Source organism: Mustela nigripes, chromosome 2 (assembly GCF_022355385.1).
Source record: "Mustela nigripes isolate SB6536 chromosome 2, MUSNIG.SB6536, whole genome shotgun sequence".
In the NCBI taxonomy this organism is placed as follows: domain Eukaryota; kingdom Metazoa; phylum Chordata; class Mammalia; order Carnivora; family Mustelidae; genus Mustela; species Mustela nigripes.
The window spans coordinates 207,872,106-207,893,927 of record NC_081558.1 but is presented as its reverse complement, the minus strand read 5'-3'; positions in this window follow the sequence as shown (position 1 = coordinate 207,893,927).

The window sequence follows — 21,822 nt, the reverse complement described above, 5'->3', positions numbered from 1 at the left end:
ATCCTAGTTAGGCAAAGCTTGTTCAACCTTCAAAAATCAATGAATATTGATCAACAGGCTGAAAAAGAATAATCACATGAGTACATCAGTAGATGCAGAAAAAACATTTAACAAAATCCAAAATTCATTCCTGACAAAAACTCCTATCAAACTCAGAATAAAGAATATCTACCAAAAAGTTCACAGCCATTATAATAAAAACTGAATGCATTCTCCCCTGATCAGGAACAAGACAAGAACGTCTCCTCTTCTCCCTCCTATTCAATATTGCACTAGAAGTCCTATGAATATGGGAGTAGAAGATGTACAGATTGGGAAGGGAGAAATAAAATGTCGTTTGCAGATGGCATGATTATGTATGAAATCACAAAGAACTGACCCCAAAACCCACCAAAACAAACCAAAAAACCCTCCTGAGAGCAGTAAGGGATTATAACAAGGCTACAGGATATTAGGTTAATATACAAAAGTCCATTGCTTTCCTATATACAATGAACAGTTGGAATTTGAAATTAAAAGCACAGTACCATTTATATTAGCATCCCCAGCTTAAATACTTAGGTATAAATCTAACAAAATAAGTAGAGGATATGCATAAGGAAAACTATAAAATTTTGATGTAATTTTAAAAAATCTAAATAAAGAGATTTCCATATTCATGGATAGGAAGAATCATTTTGTTAAAATGTTAATTCTTCCCTATTGGGTTTATATTCAAAGCAATCCTAATCAAAATCTCAGCAGGTTATTTTGTGGATATCAATAAAGTGATATTCAAGTTTATGTGCAAAGGCAAAAGACCCAGCTAGCCAACAAAAGGAGAACGAATTCAGAAGACTAAAACTAACTGACTTCAAGGCTTAATATAAAATTACTATAATCAAGACAGTGTGGTATTGGTGAAAAAATAGACAAGTTGATCAAAGAAACAGCATAAAGAGTCCAGAAATAGACCCACACAAATACAGTCTCATGACCTTTGCCAAAGCAGCAGAGACTGTTCGGTGGAGAAAGGGTAGTCTTTCCAACAGATGGTGCTGACACGAGTGAGTACACAGAACAAAACAAAACAAAAAATAAAAAAAGAAAAGGAAAGGGAAGGAAAAGAAAAGAAAATAGAAGCTAGATACAGACCTTGCACCTTTCACAAAAATTAACTCAGTTGATCACAGACCTATATATGTAAAATGCAAACTAAACTAGTTAGACTTTGCACTAGTCTAGACTTTTAGACTTTTAGTGGCTTTTAGACCAAAGACACAATCCGAGAAAGAAAAGATCGATAAGTTGGACTTCATTCAAATAAAAACTTCTGCACTGTGAAAGACACTAGTAAGATAATGAAGAGACCAGGTACAGACTAGGAGAAAATATTTGCCAAACGTATCTTAAAGGACTTGTGTCTGAAAGAACGAAGAACTCTCAAAGCTCAATTAATAAGAAGACAATTGAATTAAGAAGTGAATGAAAGATCTGAACAGACACCTCACCCAAAAAAGATATACAGAGGACAAGTAAGCATGTAAAATGTTCAAAATCATAGGCTACCAATGCATTGTAAATTAAAACAGTGAAGTACTGCTGTGTTCCTATTGGAATGGCTAAGATCCCAAACATTGACAACACCAAATGCTGGTGAAGATGTGGAGCAGTGGTACTCTCATTCCTTGTTGATGGAAATGCATAATAGTCTAACCACTTTGGAAGACAGTTTGACAGTTGCTTACAAAGCTAGAAATACTCTTTCCACCAACCATGCGCTTGCTGCAATGAGTTGAAAGCTTGTATTCACCCAAAAACCTCGGGCAGCTTTATTTGTAATTGCCCAAATCTGGAAGCAACCAAGATTTCCTTCAACAGGTGAATGTATTCACGAACTGGCACATCCATACAGTGAGATATTATTCAGTAATAAAAAGAAACGCTCTACTAAGACACAAAAAGTCATGGAGGAATCAAAAATTAAAAGAAGTCAGCCTGAAAAGACTACATACTCTGTGATTTTAATGACCTGACATTCTGGAAAAAGCAAAAGGGTAGACAGAGTAAAAAGATCAGTGGTTTCTAGTGTATGAAGGGGCTTGGGATGAATAAGTGGATTATAGAGGATTTTCAGGGAGATCAAACTATCTTATGATACGGTAATGGTGGATACATGACCCTTATATGTTTGTCAAAATCCACAGAACTGCAGAACCCAAGGAGGGAATCCTAATGTAAACCACAGACTTTAGTTATCCATGGGTTCATCAGTTGTAACAGGTATATCACGTTAATGCAAGATGTTAACAATCTTGCATTGTTAACAGAGGATTTATTGGGCATCCACCCATGCCAAGTACTGTTCTGTGTTTTGGAGCTAGTGCTGTATCTGACACAGGCCAAGTTTCTGCTCTCCGGTGGGGCTTCTATACTAGCGGATCGGGGGCGGTTGTGCAGCCATGAACCATTAGCAAACGAGATCATTTCAGAGGGACATAAGGAGAAAGCAACAGGTGGTAAGCTGGAGGGTGCCTGGGAGAGCTCCTTGGCACAAGCTGGTCTGGGAGGGATTCCCTCAGCTCAGGACATGTAGGCTGAGAGCTAGACAATGGCAAGTCTGAGGCCAAGAGTTCCAAGAGAGCCAGGCTGGAAGAAGAGCTAAGTCCAAAAGCCCACAGGGCAGGAATCAGCCAAAGAAGGAAAGGGAAGAGCCAGTCTAGCATGGAGTCATGGATGACCACATTGAGGGCTGGGACAAGGGGCACCTGGCTAGTGGGATCATGAATCGACTTGGAAGAGAGAGAGATGGTCAGGGGTAGAGGACGGAAATCCACCATTCTGTTTTGAAGTGTTACATTTGAGAGGCCTACTGATATCCAGGCAGATAGAGTCCTAAAGCTGTTAGGTAGGGCAAAGCAAGACCGGGGCCATGCCGGTGAGGGATAGGGGAGCCATGGAGAGCCATCAAGGGTGTCAGATTCTAAACAGGGTCAGGGGACAGATATGGGGGCAATCTTGTATGAGGTGTCAGAGCATGCCAGAGAATGAGGGTTACATTCACACTGGGGTCGGGGGCAGTAGGAAGCACCAAAGGGGTAAAGAAGAAATTTTCCTGGGGACAGGCTGGAGTGGGGTCTTGGGGCCCAGTTGGGTTGAGGAGGGCATCCATGGTGTGAAGGCAGTGGCAGGGGAGATCAGAGATTGGGGGAGAACAATCACACTCTTTCATTGTTGGAGAAAGAAGTTACAAGTTTCCTTTCTTCCTCCTCCTCCTCCTCTTCTTCTTCTTCTTCTTCTTCTTCTTCTTCTTCTTCTTCTTCTTCTTCCTCCCCTTTTTCTTCTTCTTCTTCTTCTTCTTCTTCTTCTTCTTCTTCTTCTTCTTCTTCTTCTTCTTCTTCTTCTTCTTTTTTTAGTTTATTTATAAAGAGAGAGAGAGAAAGTGAGTACAAGCAGGGGGAGTTGCAGGCAGAGGGAGAGGGAGAAGCAGAATCCCCACAGAGCAGGAGGAGCCTAATATGGGACTCGATCCCAGGACCCTGGCATCATGACCTGAGCTGAAGGTAGATGCTTAACTGACTGAGCCACCCAGATGTCCCAAGATGTTATAAGTATCGAGAGGGAGAAACTAGAACCAACTTTGTGGTGTTGGACTGGAATTGGAGGTGTTGAAGTGAACTTTCGGTTTTCTCTAAAAAAATAGACTCATAGAAAGAAAGATAGATAGACATGTAGACTATAAAGAGATATAATAATATAATATATTAAATAATTAGATGTTGTGCATAACTACCGTAAATATTATAATATATAAAATACATATATAGATATAAATGCACACATGTGAATGTACATACTTTTATATAATATAAATATATGTGTGAATGTATATTTTATATATAATATAAATATGTATTATTATAAAATAGTTACATATTTTTTCCCTTTAACTCTGCCCTCTAAGGTATATATGTATGCACGTATGTGTGTATTTTCCTCCCTAGCTCTGCCTTCAGAGGGGCCTGGTGACATTCTAAGAGTGATAGGCATACCTGGTTCCCGAGTCTTTGATTCTGAATATAATTATCTGGTTAAAGAAGCTCGGTTTCTTGGAGAAATGACTGATTCCAGGGTGTGGTAAGGGGGAAAGCATAAGGTAGGTCTTATTCTTATTCAGGAAAGCAAGGCAGTTCTCTAAGAATGATAAGGGCAATTTAAAAGGACTGGTCCAATCAGGACAATGAGAGTATCGAAATAAATAATGTTAGTAATGGGTTATGACACACTGAATAAGAAGGGAAATCACAAGTTCTCACTGGTAGTTTCCTTATTTTATATTGAAAAGATTGAAGGTTTGATAAAGAGCAGGATGTTTGCCAAGTTTCAAAGCATCTCTCCACAAAAAATGCTTATTAATTGCAAAAGTGCAGGGAGCCACTCCATAGTGGCAAATATTGGCAGAGGTCTTCTTAATCAAATGATATAATCGAATATCCTCAATGTTGGGATGAAGCAAAATGGCACACCATTCAACTGGGAGTAATGGGAAGAAGATAGCAGTATCTCATTGGTGACACTCCTGCCAAAGAAGCATAAGCAAATACAATGGTATTCTAGAAAATAACTGGCCAGTCATCTCCCAAAGTCATGATGGTCAAAGTCATGAAGCTCAAAGGCTGCAGGAGATTAAAGAGACTTGACAACTAAATACACCTTGTGACTCTGAACTGGATCCTTTTACTGAGAGGACATGACTGGTGGCCTTGAAGGGGGGGCGGGGGATTAGATGGTATTAATTCAACAAAGTGAATTTCCTGATTGTGAAGTCTGTATTGTAAGTTCTGTGGAAGTTTCCTTGCTCATAAGAAATAAACAGGAAAGTATTTATGGGTGATGTGACACCAGGAAATGGCTTAGCAAAAAGTCCTTTGTATCATAGCTTTACTTTTCTGTAAGTTGATGATTGTTTAAAAAATTGTGGAAGACAAACAAAGAAAGAGGTAGTGAGATTTACAGTTTTTGACTTCGGTGGAAAGGTATGAGCTGGAAGTATGACACTGCACATCATTGGCATAGAGCTGGAATGTTAAGTCATCAGATGTGTTGGGTCACCTAGAGAACAGGTGGAGAAGAGGCTGATGACTGAGACTTTCCAGTGTTTAGACATCCAGGAGAGAAGTGAGGCAAGGGAACTGTCATGCGTGGTCAGTTGGATGGGAGAAAACCAAGAGATTGGATGTCATGGCAGCAGAGAGAAGAGAATTTCTCAGTCAACTCTGTTGAATGTGGCTGATGGATGGAATAAGATGGAGTGACCTGACCAGTGGGCTTTGCAACTCAGAGACTGTCAGGAACCTCTTGACAACAGCAGTCTCAGTGGAGTCCAGTTAGAGAGTGTAGCAGGTTGAATAATGCCCATCCTCCAATCCATCCATTTCCTGATCTCCAGAATCTGTGACTACATTACCTTAGATGGTAAAAAGGATTTTGCAGATGTGACTAAGGTTCTGAGATTGGAAGATGGTCCTGGATTATTTGCATGAGCCACAGGTAATCACAAAATCCCTATAAGAGAAAGGCAGAAGGGTCAGAGTCAGAGAAAGAAGATTTAAGTACAGCGGAGGGGCCAGACTTTGGAAGAGGCTGCACTGCTGACTTTGAAGATGGAGGTGTGGAACCATGAGCCAGTGCATGCAAGGGGCCTTCAGAAGTTAGAAAAAGCAAGGAAATTGATTTCCCCTTACAGTCTCCAGAAGGAATGTAACCCTGTCCGATGTTAGGACTCCTGACCTCCAAAACTGTAGGGTAATACATGTACATTGTCTTTAGCCACAAAGATCATGACGTTTCTTCTAGTAGCAAGAGAAAACCAAGAGAGGAATACAGAGAAAGAGAGACAAGGTTGTGAACAATCCCAGCAGGTGAGAAAGGAGAGAGAAAGCAGCTTTGAAAACGTTTTGGTTTCAAAGTGAGCAGAGAAATGAGGTAGGAACCAGGGTGGACCTTGGGACACAAGTGAATAGTTTTATTTTATTTTATTTAAGTAAGTATATTTTTTTTAAAGAGCAGCTTTAGATTCACAGAAAAAATGAGTAGAAAGTAGAGTGTTCCTATATTACCCTTTCCTCAAGTCTCTGATATAAACATCTTGTATTAGTGTGGGTGCATTTGTTACAACTGAGCAATATTGAGTTGTAATTATCTACTAAAGTCCATCTTTCACACTAGGGGTTTACTCTTGGTGTTGTGCATTCCATGAGTTCTGACAAATGAATAAGGACAGGGATTCACCATTATACCACCATACAGAGTATGATACCCTGTGCTGCTCTTACTCATCCCTCTTTTTCTCCTCTCGACCCCTGACAACCATTTATCTTTTTACTGTCTCCATAGTTTTGCTTTATCCAGCATGACATATACTGGGGATCATACAGCCCCTAGCCCTTTCAGATTGGTTTATTTCTCTTAGCAATGCTCTCTCTAAGTTTTCATGCCTTCTCATGACTCAAGAGCTCCTTTCTTTTCAGTGTTGAATAACAGTCCATGGTCTGCCCATTCCAGTTTTCTCATCCATTTGCTTGTCGAAGGACTTCTTAGCTGCTTCCAAGTTCTGGCAATTGTGAGTAAAGCCTCTATAAACACCCGAGTGTAGGTTTTTGTATAAACATGTTTTCAAATCAACTGGGTTTATATCAAGGAGTGCAATCTCTCGATCATATTTTAAGAATATGTTTAGTTTTGTAAGAAACTACCAAACTGTCTTCTACGGTGGGTGTATACCATTTTGCAGTCCCATCACGGGACTGAATGTTCCATATCCCTGCCAGCATTTGGTGGTACCAGTGTTTGGAACTTTTGTCATTCCGATAGGTGTGTGGTTGTATCTCGCCAGTGTTTTAAGGGGTGGGTACTTCTTTTTTTTTTTTTTTTAAGTTTTCATTTAAATTCCAGTTAGTTCACAAACAGTGTAATATTAGTTTCAGGTGTACAATTTAGTGATTCAACATTTCCAGACAACTTCTGGTCCTCATTATAATAAGTGCCCTCCTAATCCCCATCACCTATTTCACCCATCCCCCCCACCCACCTTCCCTCTGGTAAAGGGTGGGTATTTATTTATTATCTATTTATTTTTTGAAGATTTTATTTATTTATTTAAGGAGAGAGAGCGAGCACAAGCAGGTGGGGCAGAAGAGAGGGAAAAAAGACTCACTACTGCTCAAGGAGACCAGAACCCTGGGATCATGACCAGAGCCGAAGGCAGACTTAACTGACTGAGCCACGCAGGTGCCCTCAGGGTCAGTATTTTTTTTTTTTTTTAAGATTTATTTATTTATTTGAGAGGGAGAGAGAGCGTGTGTGCGTGAGCGCATACAAGTGGGGGGAGGCGCAGAGGGTGAGGATCTCAAGCAGACTCCCCACGGAGCACAGAGCCCGATGGGGGGCTTCATCCCACCACCCATGAGATCATGACCCTTGAGTGGGATGCTTAAACCACTGAGCCACCCAGGTGCCCCGGGGTGAGTATTTTTAAGATGGGAGTTTATTAGGCATGTTCATAGTCTATTGAAGAAGATCCTTTAGAGTGATAGATTGATAATGAGGAAAAGAGGAGATAAAGGCAAGAGTGAAGTTGTTGAGAGGGGAGGCAAATGCAGAACACCGAGGGGGCTAGTGTTAGGTAGGAGCAGGGACCTTTTCCCCTTTGTAACAGGAAAAGGAAAGGCAGAAAGAGTGGGCAGATTTGAAGGCAGAAGGTAAGAGTTTATCTGACAGGAAGTATGTGGCTTTTTGTAGGAAGTATGTGACAACTTCCGCTAATGCGATAAGCAGAAAGGTTCATAAAGGAGTTTTATGTAGAAAGAACATTCTAGATGTGAAACACCCTCAGAGAACAAAGGTTTCATGATGAGAGGTGACCCAGTGAAGCCACTTCTCTGGGCCAGAGAGAGTCGTACTGAGTTCGATCCTTCCCTTCGTAAGGTCCATACTCCTATACCTTTCTACTCTTCCGGTGGTCACTGGAAAGAAGACCAAATTGGAAGCCCAGAGAGCAGGATCTGGTCTCAATTCAGGCATGAATGTGTCATTAGCCAAGGTTATTTCTGAGGCCAAGTGTTCAGCTCTAGCTTCCTCTTGACAGGTCCAGGCTGAGGTTGGTGATGGCTGTGCCCATTATAAGCCACGAGCTCTTGCTCAGACTTGCATGCGTGAGGACTTGCATGTGTGAGGACAGTGAGGGCCAATCCACCCCACACCACCCCCCCTGAAACTCTGACTGAAACCCTAAACCATGGTTTGACCACACTTCGTTTCTCTCTTTATGCATACAGCCGTCTCCTGCAGCCCAGGCAAGTGGAGAGAAACAGGGCACGGCGGGACTGCTGCTTCCGGCTCAGGTGCAAAATCTCTCAGCTAATGGTTCAGGGTGTTGCAGCCTTAGCGTCCTGGCATTTTCTGGCCCTCTGTGACAAAGAGGCCCTGCCTCCTTCACAGCCAACCTCAGCTCAGAGACCAAGCCGTATGCACATGACTTTTCATTCCCCACCTCCAGTTCTCAGAATGGGTCATTTCCTTCCTCTTTTACTCTCTTCTTAGGCTAGAATCATTCTCTAGGGCTCGGCTCTGTCCTTTCTTCACGCTACCAGGCTCTTTATGAGTGAGGTACCAGGGCCCTGGGGCAACTGCAGTCCTGTGGAGCCCAGACCATCCCCCAAACTTGCTTGAGAAATGGATGCCACTAGGGCTTGAAAGGAAAGACAAAAGGAAGTGAGGGCATTTGAGGCAGCTTTCTTATCCAGAGCGTGCTGATGGACCAAGTGCTTCCTAAAGGCTGTTGAGATCATACTATAGCTATAGCAAGGACTCATTTTGCATGTCTGTTATTGGATCTCATCTAGTGAGCTACTATGCAAATGCGGATTCATTTTTTTTTTTTTTTTAATCCCTCAACCTCGCTGTTTTCTCACATACCTTGACTCTCCCAATGTCACACAGCCATTCCATGGGAGGGCTATGCCCGTGGGGACCTGAGGGTGTTCCCAGGAAACCCTGTTCGTCTAGGGGAGTGGCCAGCTCATAGGAGGCTGACAAGAGCCTATTGAACTGCCTGGACTTGACCCTCGGTCCTGGTGAGTGCTGGGGAACAATAGATAGTGGTACCATTTTCCAAGGTGTTGTGTGTGATGGGTAGTTTCCTCAGGCACCTTGGCTGGGCTATGTCTTTGGGTATGGCAGCTCTCCAAGGTTCCTGATCTCATTGGGGAAGATTCAGTGTCCCCCAGAATGAACACTGTGAGGAATCACGGAGCCCTCATGATAGGATGCGTGCCCTCATAGAAGAAGAGACTCTCGCCAGAAACTGACTGGCCGGCACATTGATCTTGGACTTCTGGCCTCCACGCCCATGAAAAATAAACACCCATTGTGTAAGCTACCCAGTTTAGGGTATTTTGTTGTAGCAGCCCAAGCAGACTTAGATAGTACAGTTTTCAAATACTTGAATTTTCTAGAAATATAATTGTTGTGTAAATCGAGGAAAGATGGTACCCTGTTTCATGCAGAACTTTACTACCCGTTCTGCATTCTGGAAAAGCACACACCAATAACACCACTCATGGTATCTGAGTCAACATGGGATTACATTTGTATCAGACTTTGGGGCAGCTGGTGACTCTGGCACCGGAAATCAGCACCAATGTACAGATGAGCAAATTCACTCCTCACTGTGTCTAGCGAGGGCTGGAGGAAGGCGAAGCCTGAAGGGCAGAGCGCATGCCCGAGACTCTGGTAGGAGCTCAAATGTGTTGGGGCCCTGGGCCAGGACGTCTGTGGCAGGGATGGGTTAGAAATATGTCAGAAGATGAGTAAGCGGGACTTGGTGAGGACTTATGGTTACTGAAGCAGCCAGAGCAAATTCCCAGGATCCTGGGTTAGGTATCAGTCAGATAGTGGTTCCATTTTCCAAAGTGTTATGTGGGGAGAGTAATTTCCTCTGGCAACTTGGCTAGACCATGGTACCTGGATTTGGGCTTAATGCCAGTCTAGATATTGCTGTAAAGCTGACCTCCCTCCATACCGTAGGTGGGGTCTCACCCCGTCACTTGAAGGTGGTAAGAAAAGAGACTTGAGGTCCGTTGAGGAAGAAGGAGTTCTGTCTCCAGACTACTTTGGACACAAGCTGCAACGTCAACTCTTCCCTACGTCTCTGGCTTGCTGGTCTCCACAATCATGTGAACTAGTTCCTGAAAACAAATCTCTCTCTCTCTCTTCATATCCCATTGGTTCTGTTTCTCTGGACAGCCCTGACTAATATAGTATATAACAAGGAAGGAGCAGACGCTGGGTCAGGGGTGGAGGAGGAAATGGTGAGCCCAGTTTGAGGCATCTATAGAGGACTCAAGGTACAAGGGCTCTGAAGACGTTTCCAGAAGGTAGTTGGTTCTAGGCAGCCAGAGCAAGGGAGAGCGAGCACAGGGGAGGGCTTGGAGACCAGCCGTGTACAAACAGTGACTGCCACATTGAGTGCCAACAAGCTACTCCAGAGAGCCTGGAGAGCAGGACCTGGGAATGTGGGGACAGATTTACCAGCAACCGCAACCTCTGGGGAACAGTGGAGGAAGAAAACCGGCCGATGAGACAGGAAAGGACCAGTCAGGGAGGTGACAGAAAAACCACAGCTGCCAAGGGAAAAGGGTTCATGGAGGAAGTGGTTGACAGTCTAAAGGTGCCAAAATGTCAGGAAAATTAAATGCCTAGCCGTGGTGGGTGACTTGGTGGTGTGCAGGTTTTTATGTGGTGGGGAGGGGGAAAGCCAGGTGGCCGTGGGTAGCCTGAGGGCCGAAAGGCAGAAGACTTGTTTGTAACAGATTTTTGCCAGGAAAGTGTGGGAGGAGATAGTGTTGCTTCTTGGGGGGTGGTTGGGGGGGTCCCGCTTCATTCCCCACCCCCCCCCCCCCCCAGGGGGGGGCCTTGGATGTGTTTAATTTTTAATTTTTTTTTTTTTGAGAGAGAACGTATGAGAGCACGAGAGGGACAGAGAGAAGGAGAGAAAATCTTTTTTTAAAGCTTTATTTAAGAATTACAAATTCTTGAGAAACTTAAGAATTAAGATTAGAGAGAGAGGGAGAGAAAGAAAGAGGGCATGAGCAGGGGAGGGGCAGAGGGAGAGTGAGGGAGTCTCAGGCAGACTGGGCGCTGAGCTCAGAGCTGACTAGGGTCTCGATCTCACGACCCTGAGATCATGACCTGAGCCCTGAGCGGAAATGAAAAGCTGGGCCCTTAACCGACTGAACCACCCGGGCTTCCCCTTGGGATTGTTTAAATGCTGGTGCCCAGGAACCATGGCGTTTGGCGTTCAGGAGGAGAGGAAACAGACAGGGCTGAGACAGTTCAAGGTCTGAGCAGGTCAGAGTGGTACCTGATCATCACAGATATTTTCAGACGAGGCTTTTCTAACAAATGGTAATTTCTGCTTGCATGCTGGAAGTTTCCCAGGCTGGAAATAAGTCACTGCCTTTTTGGTGCTTTCTGGAACCCAACTGCTTCCCCTGCCACCGAGGGAACACGCTTTTTAATTCCATAATATATTCTTTCATTTAACAATTCTTTTTTTTTTTTCCTTCAATTTTGATCACACCTCAGGTATGCAGAATCGGAATCACCGTAAGGCTTCATGACATTTTCACGACATGTTCCCATCATTGAACCGTATCTGTCCTGCTTTAGATCAGTTATTTCAAACAATACAGTACCATTTATGAACCCACTTACCTGCTCTATGCCCCCTACAGTAAGCTGCATCTAACCCTCCTGATTCCCCCAAACCCGGGCCTATCATTTCCCTACTTTCTCTGTCTTATAGTGCTCTGTTACGTGACTATGTATCCCTTAAAAGAACTTAACGATTTTTAGTTGTTTCTAATTTAGGGTGTTGGGACTGTACTTTTCCACATACTATTAAATTGCTAAGGGTCATCTCAACAGTGGCAGGTGATTCAACATCTCATTCCATTTGGCTGCGGCATAAGGTTCATCATGGGGAGACCCCCACGGAGGAAGGCAGGATTCTAACGTGGCCACCTAGGCCCCCGTGTCCACACACTTCATGAATTCAAATACTAATGAATGCCGCTGTGATGGGATTCCGTGTATATAACTCAAGTCCCACATCGGTGGATCTTAAGAAAGGGACTTGACCTAATCCTATGAACCCTTTAAATCTGGGGCTAAAGCCCGACTAGGAAGCAGAGAACTCAGCTCCAACTTATCCAGACTCTTAACCTGTAGAACTTGGAGGTAATAAATCAGTGTCGTTTTAAGCCACTCAATCTGTGCTAATTTGTTATGCAGCAGGACAAAAAAACACGATGATAATCTAATCTGCTACTTTCCCTTGATAAGTAACTGGGGTGTTCACAGGTTTTTTCTTTTTTCTTCCTTTCTTTCTTTCTTTTTTTTTTTTTTTTTCAAGATTTAGGTAATCTCCCTACCCAACATAAGGCTCGAACTCACAGCCCCAGATCCAGAGTCACGTGCTCTACCGACTGAACCCTCTGGGCTCTGCCACAGTTTCCGAGTTGAGAGCAGTCCTGCTCCAAACATCCTTGTGTATTTTGCCTGCTTTGCAGGGGCACGAGTTTCGGGGATGTTTCTGAGAGTGAAAGTGTTGAACTGTAAGGTGTATTAATACCTCACTTTAGAAGGACATGCCAAACGTTCCACAGAGATGAGTTTATTAACCATTTCTGTTTATATGAGCTTTGAGCTTGGTTGTGTTTGGTCAAGAAGGTCTGGTTGGTGCGGTAGCTATACTTTGAAATTTGTCTGGGGCTCCTTTATGGCCCTAGTGTATGGGTAGGTTTTGTAGATGTCTCATATCTGCTGGAAAAACTGTGTTTTTAAAATTTTGGATGCATAACCTTCTTTATTTTTTAGGTGATACTCAAATCTTTTATATTTTTGCTTATTTTTTTGTTCTTTTCCTTGACCCGTCATTCCCTGAGAATAGTGTGTTAAAATCTCCTATTGTGAAGGTGGACTTGATCAATTTCTCCTTGTATTTCTATCAAAAAAATTTTTTTATTGAAGTACAATTAACATACAGTGTTATGTCAGTTTCGGGTGTACAAAATAATGATTCAGCCATTCTGTGCATGACTCAGTGCTCACCACAGAAAGTGCAGTCACCACCTGTCACTATATATTATTACAGTATTATTGACTATATTGCTTATGCTGTACTTTTCGTCTCTGTGGCTTGTTTTGTCTGTGGAAGATTGTACCTCTTAATCCCCTTTATCTATTTCACCCATCCCCCCACCGACCTCTCCTCTGGTGACCACCTGTTTGTTCTCTGCATTTAAGAGTTTTTTTGTTTGTCTCTTTTTCTTCTGTTTATCAATTGTTTTGCTTCATATATTATTGGGGCATTAAAATGTTCATGATTTTGAGAAACCTTCCTCATCCTGAATAATACTTTCTGGTTGATTTTATACTGCATGGTTGACCATGATTTGCTTAAGACAGTCCTGATTTGTTTCTCTTTTCCTGCTGTAACTTTTTTTAAAAAAATTATTTATTTTTAGATAAAGAGAGAGAGAGAGAACAGGGAGAAAGCAGGGAGAGGGGCTGAGGCAGAGAATCTGAAGCAGACTCCCTGCTGAGCACGGAGCCCGATACAGGGCTCGATCGCATGACCGTGAGATCATGACCTGAGCTGAAACCAAGAGTCAGATTTTTTTCCTTTGGGTAAAATATATTTTCCTCTAGAAGACTTTGGAATTTTGTCTTTGAGAGTTCCATATTTTAAAAAATTATTTTAATTAAATCTCAACTCTTGCATACTTTTTAAAAAGTATAATTAACATACAGTGTCATATTCATTGAAATGTACAATATAGTGAGCCAACAATTCTTTGTTACTCAATGCTCATCATGATGAAAGTGTTCTTAATCCCTTTGATTTATTTCACCTATTCCCCCCACCCACTTCTGCTCTGGCAACCACCAATTTTTTTCCTCTGTATTTAAGTTTTGTTTTGTATTAAGTTTGTTTTTTCGTTTCTCTCTTGTTTTCTTGTTCGTTTATTTTGTTTCTTAAATTCCACATAGGAGTGGAATCACATAGTGTTTGTCTTTCCCTATCAGGCTTATTTCACTTAGCATTATATCCCCTAGGTCCACCCGTGTTGTCCCAAATGGCAAGACATTGTTCTTTTTTATGGTTGAGTAATAGTCCACTGTGTGTGTGTGTGTGTGTGTGTGTGTGTACATATAGTATCAGGTATACAGTACCATGCATACACACGCACACGCATCTTCTTTATACATTCATCTATCAGTGGACACTTGGGTTACTTTCAGGTGTTGGCTATGGTAAATGATGCTGCAATAATCATAGGGCTGCATATAGTTTTTGAATTAGCATTTTTGTTTTCTTTGGGCAAATACCCAGTAGTGAAATGACTGGATCATAGGGTAGTTCTATTTTCAAATTTTTGAGGAACCTCCATACTGTTTTCCACAGTAGCTGCACCAGTTTGCAATCCACCAACAGTGCACAAAGTTTCCTTTTTCTCCACATCCTCACCAACACTTGTTGTTTCTTGTATTTTTTATTTTAGCCGTGCGGACAGGTGTGAGATGGTATCTCATTGTGGTTTTGATTTGCTTCTCCCTGGTGGTGAGGAATGTTGAGCATCTTTTCATGTATCTGTTGGCCATTTGTCTTCTTTGGAAAAATGCCTATTCAGGTCCTCTGCCCATTTTTTTACTTGAATTATTTATTATTTGGGTGTTGAGTTGTGGAAGTTCTTTATATACATTGAGTAATAACCTCTTTAGTATTTAATTTGCAAATATATTCTCTTATTTAGTAGGGTATCTTGTTGTTTTGCTGATGGTTTTCTTCACTGTGGAAAAGCTTTTTATTTTGGTGTAGTTCCAATAGTTTAATTTTGTCTTTATCTCTTTTGCCTCAGGAGACCTATCTAGAAAAACATTTCTATGGCTAATATCAAAGAAATTACTGCTGATGTTTTCTTCTAGGAGTGTTATGGTTTCAGGTCTCAAATTTAGGTCTTTAATCCATTTTGAGTTTATTTTTGTGTATGGTGTAAGAAAGTGGTCTATTTCATTCTTTTGCTTATAACTATCCAGTTTTCCCAATATCATTTGTTGAAGAAACTGTCTTGTTCCCGTTGGATATTCTTGTCTTTTTTGTTGTAGATTCATTGACCATGTAAATATGGTCAGTGTAAATATGGACCATGTAAATATGGTTTATTTGTAGACTCTGTACTCTTTTTAAAAGATTTTATTTACTTATTGACAGACAGAGATCACAAGTCAGCAGGGAGGTAGGGAGAGAGGGGAAAGCAGGCTCCCTGCTGTGTAGACAGCCTGATATGGGGCTTGGTCCCAGGAACTTGAGATCATGACCTGAGTCGAAGGCAGAGGCTTAACCCACTGAGCCACCCAGGTGCCCCTGGACTCTCTATTCTTTTTCTTTTTTAATTTTTTTTATTAACATATAATGTATTATTAGCCTCAGGGGTACAGGTCTGTGAATCACCAAGTTTACACACTTCACAGCACCATAGCACATACCTTCCCCAATGTCCATAACCCCACCACCCTAACCCTCCCCCCCAATCCCCCCAGCAACTCTCAGTTTGTTTTGTGAGATTTAGAGTCTCTTATGGTTTGTCTCACTCCTGATCCAATCTTGTTTTATTTATTCTTTTAATTTTTTATTTTATTTTATTTTTTTAGATTTTATTTATTTATTTGACAGACAGAGATCACAAGTAGGCAGAGAGATAGGCAGACAGAGAGGAGGAAGCAGGCTTCCTGCTGAGCAGAGAGCCTGCTATGGGGCTCCATCCTAGGATCCTGGGATCATAACCTGAGCTGAAGGCAGAGGCTTTAATCCACTGAGCCACCCAGGTGCCGCCTATTTTATTTTTAAAAAAATTTTTATAAACATATACTGTATTATTAGCCCCAGGGATACAGTTCTGTGAATCACCAGGTTTACACACTTCACAGCACTCACCATAACACATACCCTCCCCAATGTCTATAACCTCACCACCCTCTCCCAACACCCCTCCTCCCAGCAACCCTCAGTTTGTTTTGTGAGATTAAGAGTCTCTTATGGTTTGTCTCCCTCCCGATCCCATCTTGTTTCATTTATTCTTTTCCTACCCCCCAAGCTCCCACATTGCATCTCCACTTCCTCATATCAGGGAGATCATATAATAATTATCTTTCTCGACTGACTTGTTTCACTAAGCATAATTCCCTCTAGTTCCATCCGCTGGACTCTCTATTCTATTCCATTTATCTAAACATCTACGTTTGCCAATGACATACTGTTTTGATTACTATAGCTTTGTAGTATATCTTGAAATCTGAAATCGTGAAATCTTGAAAACCTCCAGGTTTGTTCTTTTTTCTCAAGATTGCTTTGGCTATTTGGGGTCTTTTATGGTTCCATACAAATTTTAGAATGAGTGTTCTAGTTCTATGAAAAATGTTTGTATATTGATAAGGATTACATTAAATCTGTAGATTGTTTTGGGTCACATGGACATTGTTGGTTCTTCCAATCCATGAACATGGAATATTTTTCCATTTATTTGTGTCATCTTCAATTTCTTTCATTGGTGTTTTGTAGTTTTCAGAGTACAGGTCTTTTGCCTCCTTGATTATGTTTATTCCTAGATATTTTATTCTTTTTGGTGCAACCATAAATAGGATTGTTTCCTTAATTTCCTTTTTCCTACTTCTATTATTAGTTTAAATAAGTGCAACAGATTTATGTATATTAATTTTTTATCCTATGATTTTACTGAATTCATTTATAAATTCTAGTAGTTTTTTGGTGGCATCTTTAGGGCTTTCAATGTAGAGTAATATGTTATCTGGAATTAGTGAAAGTTTAACTTCTTTCTTGAGCATTAGGATGTCTTGTTGTTTTTTTTTTTTTTTTCCTTGCCTCAGTGCTGTGGTTAGGACTTTTAGTACTATGTGGAATAGAAATGATGAGAGTGGACATCCCTGTTTTGTTCATGATCTTAGAGGAAAAGCTCTCAGTTCTTCCCCATTAAGGATGATGTTAGGTGTGGGTTTTTCACATATGGCTTTTAACAATAGTTCCCTGTTTTATTTAAGGTGTCTAGGTGTGATTCCTGCTATCCCTTATTTTTCTTCTTTCTCATCGAACAGGCCCTTTAATTCTGCGATATTTCAATTTTTTAAGAAAAATTAGGAAATCTAACTCCATTATTCCTTCAACCATTTCCTTCTTTTCATTTCATTCCTCTGTCTTTCTAGGTCTCATTATTGGGATATTAGTGCTTACACATACATCACTCATATTTCTTTACTTTTCTCTAATATATTCTATTTTTTCTTGTCCTTCTTCTAAGAGAGCTCCTCAGTATGGATTTCCAGCTTACCAACATGTTCTTAACTTGCATTCAGTCTGCTCTTTATTTCCATCAATGTGCTCTGTACTTCGACTATTTATATTTTTTCTTATGCTCAGTTCCCTTTTTATGTTGCCTTATTATTGTTTCACTTCTTTCTTTTGTTTTAAATTCTCTTTATTTGAGACAGAGAGAGAGCAAGCATGAGAGCGCAAGCAGGGGGAACAGCGGAGGGAGAGGGAGGAGCAGGCTTCTTGCTTCCGAACCCCGAGATCATGACCTGAGCAGAAGGCAGAAGCTTGCTTAACCCGCTGAGCCCCCCAGGTGCCCCACTTCTCCTTATTTCTTAATAATTTATAAGGCTAATTTTAACATCTTCCCTTAAACAACATTTCCACTTCTGATGGAATCTGTAATCCAGTATTTGTTGTTATTTGCTTGCTTGTTTGTTTTGAAAAGGGTTATGCTTCTCAAATGTCTTGTGCTATTTTGACCTGTGAGCTCATTGTCCCTGGGGACGACTGTGGGGGATTGGTGTCTCCCTCTGGCAATACCTGTGAAGATTGGCCTCCAGTGTACATGGGCCCCAGGGAGAGAGGTGGGAATGGATCCACCCCTACACTCCACACTCAATGCCACGAACTCCTCAGGTTAGCTCTCCATCCTTTGCCCCAGGCAGAAACAATTTAGGAAGAGTTTTGGATTGTGATTCCTTTGGCATGGAGGTTTAAAAAGGGAGCTGTCAGAGAAGGGCATCAACTGTGTGTGTTTCCCCACCTGTTTTTCTTAACTCCTTATAAACACGGGACTACTGAGATGCCCTGCTTTTTCTCCTGGAGATAACTGGACCACAGCTCTGGGTCGGGATGGGTGTAAGGAAGTCACTGTTTCCCCCTTGACATTGGCTGCGGAGGAACAAGCACAGACGCGTGGTTTCTTTTCTGTGTGAGCCTTTTCAGAGCCAGCCTACCAATGCCTTCTGCCTTCTGGCCAAAGCCCCTCATGCTTTCACAATCACATTCTCCAGGAGTTTCTCATATTTTTATCAGTTTTCTCCTTAAAGTTTCCCCTGGCTTTATCTTGGGTGAAGCAGATCTCTTGCTGAGTCAGTGTCTGAAACTGGAACTGGAACGCACTTATTAGCTATTTCCCGAGTGTCCACTCTGCTAGACACTGCGCCAGGAGCCACAGGACCCTCAGGGAGGGAGGCTGGCTCATTCCTCATCTCACGCAGCTGTTTCCAGAGCCGCGAAGAAAGACATTCACTAGAGTGTGATGCCACTAGATAATTCACGACACTTAGGATTTGTTCCGGAAAGGAGACAGACCAGGAGCCATGAGAATGTATGGCGGCAGGCACTTATCTTCGGGAATTAGGGAAGATGTGACCATTGAACCGATCCTGGGACACCAGAGAAATGTTAGCATTAGCTCCTGGGAAGAGGATAAGAGAAAGGACATTCGCGAAGGTGGCGGTATTTGTGATTTGTTTTGGGCTTGTGTCATTCTGGAGAAAAGGTTTGGCTGACATAATAAAATGTTCTTTGTTTAAAAAAAAAAAAAAGAGTGATGATAGTTTATTTATTTATTTATTTAAGGATCAGAAGCAGTAAATATTTTTTAGCTGTTAAGTCTCCAGCATATTTCTTGTCACCCAAATTGTTATTTTAAGTGATAAAAAAGAGTGATTATAGTAGCTAGCATGTATAGTGCGCTCGAGGAGCTGGCACGAGGTGGCTGGAGCTCCAGTGACTCAAGAGGTGAGCAATGCTGGAGAAGCTGGCAGGGTTTTCCTCACAGGCTGTGGGAAGGAGCTGGGGCTGGATGCTGAGAGCAATGGGAAGCCATCGGTGAGTCAGAGCAGGAGAGTGCACGGACTAGAGCTGCTGTTCTAGAAGGCGGCTCTGGTTGCTGTGGGGACAGGGACTTGGGAGCAGGGAGATGTATGAGGAGGCTACTGCAGTGGTCCTGGCAGAGACGACGAGGGCCGGGCTCACCACTGGCCCTGTGAGGGGGTGGGGACGCAGATGGGACTGGCAGTGTTTAGGAGCCGGGCGAAGTCGGGCATGGTGATTGCACTGGGGAGAGGGGGCCAAGGGGTGATGCCAAGGGGCGAGGAAGCACATTCTGGAGAAGCAGCTTTGCGGGGAAAATGGAGTTGACTTTGGTCATATTGTCTTTGACATGCCTGTTAGACACACGCTTGCTTCATACCACACACACCATTCACTGCGCACACACACACACACACACACACACAGGTCACTGCACATTCACACACTCACACATACACACACCACTCACCACATACCCACCCACATACCACTCACCCCAACCCCCGCACAACTCACTACACTTACACACACACACACACCACTCATTACGCATCGTCACCCTCATGCACACACCACACACATGCTACTCACCACACACACACACACACCACTTACCACACACTCACACCATTCATTGCACATATACACACTCACACACACCTCTTGCTACACATATTCACATTCACACACAGACACACCACTCACCATACACACACCATTCATTGCACACCCATGCCACACAGCACACATACTTACACACACCACTCACTACATACCTACCCACGTATCACTTACCACACACCCCTGCACAACTCACCACACATACACATGCTCACACGCCCCACCGCTCACTACCCACACGTACCTCCACACATATACCACTCACTATACATGCACACATCCCACACCATTCGCCACATGCATACACTCATGAACACACACATGCCATAAGAAACACCAGAGCTTAGGGACGAGGTCTGGCTGGGGAGTCATCGAGCTGCAGATGGTAACGGAACCCATGGGCATGGATGCGGCTGTTGTGTCTCTCAATGGGGGCTGAGTAGTGGCCTTGGGGAGGGCTAATTCTTTGGTGGCACTGTCCTCTGTTTCTGGGACAGAACAGAAACAGACTTTCTGGGCCCCACCCACCAAATGCTGGGAATGCAGCCTCCACTCTATCCCTGTGACAGCCCCGATCTGCGCTCCCACCTTCCCCGTGGGCCTCGTCGTGAGGGCTTATAGCCTAGAGAGAAAATATATGAAAAGAGAAAAGGACCCAGGACAGAATATGCACGCTCACATTTTGCAGAGGGGGAGGAGCTGGCAAAGGAAGCTGAGAAGTGGCCAGAGGGGCAGAAGAAATGCCCGGAGTGTGTGGTGTCAGGTGGAAGCCGAGAGAAGAGAACGTTTTGAGAAGGAGAGAGAAGTGAATTGTGTTGAATGCTGGGGAGAGATCGAGCAGAGAACCAAGTGTGTCCCCTTGCATTTTATTTTATTTTATTTTATTTTTTTTAAAGATTTTATTTATTTATTTGACAGAGAGAAATCACAAGCAGACGGAGAGGCAGGCAGAGAGAGAGGAAGGGAAGCAGGCTCCCTGCTGAGCAGAGAGCCCGATGCGGGACTCGATCCCAGGACCCTGAGATCATGACCTGAGCCGAAGGCAGTGGCTTAACCCACTGAGCCACCCAGGCGCCCTCCCCTTGCATTTTAGAGCCCCATCAACGAGGATCTCCAATGCTGGGTCAGTGGAGTGTGGGGGAGGGGTGCAAGCTGGAGTGGGGAGAGATGGGGAGCGAGGGGGATAAAAACAGCCCCGGGCGGGATGGGGGTGGGGGGCTCTGCCTGCACTCTGATGTGTGTGCACATACACATGTCCGGATTCTCATAGCTCCACATTCTGGATTTTTCTAGAACAGCACCACTTAAAATATTTATTTCTCAACAAAAGCAATTAATTAAAAATATACTTAAGTAGAATTTCATTTTGTAATCTTCATATAACTCAAATCAGGAAATTGATCAAATGAAGTCCCCTTGTCACGGTTTTTAGTTGACAAACTGTTAACTTTTTAATTTTGTGAATTGTGAATAATAGTCCAGTAATGTTGCCATTTCTCAGAAAGGACTGAGTTGCAACTTTGTGGGAAATTTCCAAAGCCGGTCCCCACAGGTTTCGAGGTTCCCACATGTTCTGCCCGTTGCTGGCAGAGGCATCTATGAAGGATAGCAAGGAATGATCTTGGCCTGGGGCCTTCTTAAGGGACTCTCAGGAGGGTGAGTCACTCCATTACTACAGGCCCCGTCTTACTCAGGCCCACTGGAAGCAGGAGGAAAGAGCAGCCAGACTGAACATCAATGAGGAAAAAAAGTTGGCCCGGGAAGAAACGACTCTGCCCTCGCTGGGGTATCATCTGGCAGATTCAGTCACGGGCCGTGGGCGCTGGATGTCTTCTTTATTTTTCAGTCTGTAGTTTCCTGAGTTGCTCCATTCTGTAAATTCTGTGTCTGAATCACTGGACATGATTGATTTTCTCTTCTCTGTATTTACAGTTTTACTTATTAATGGC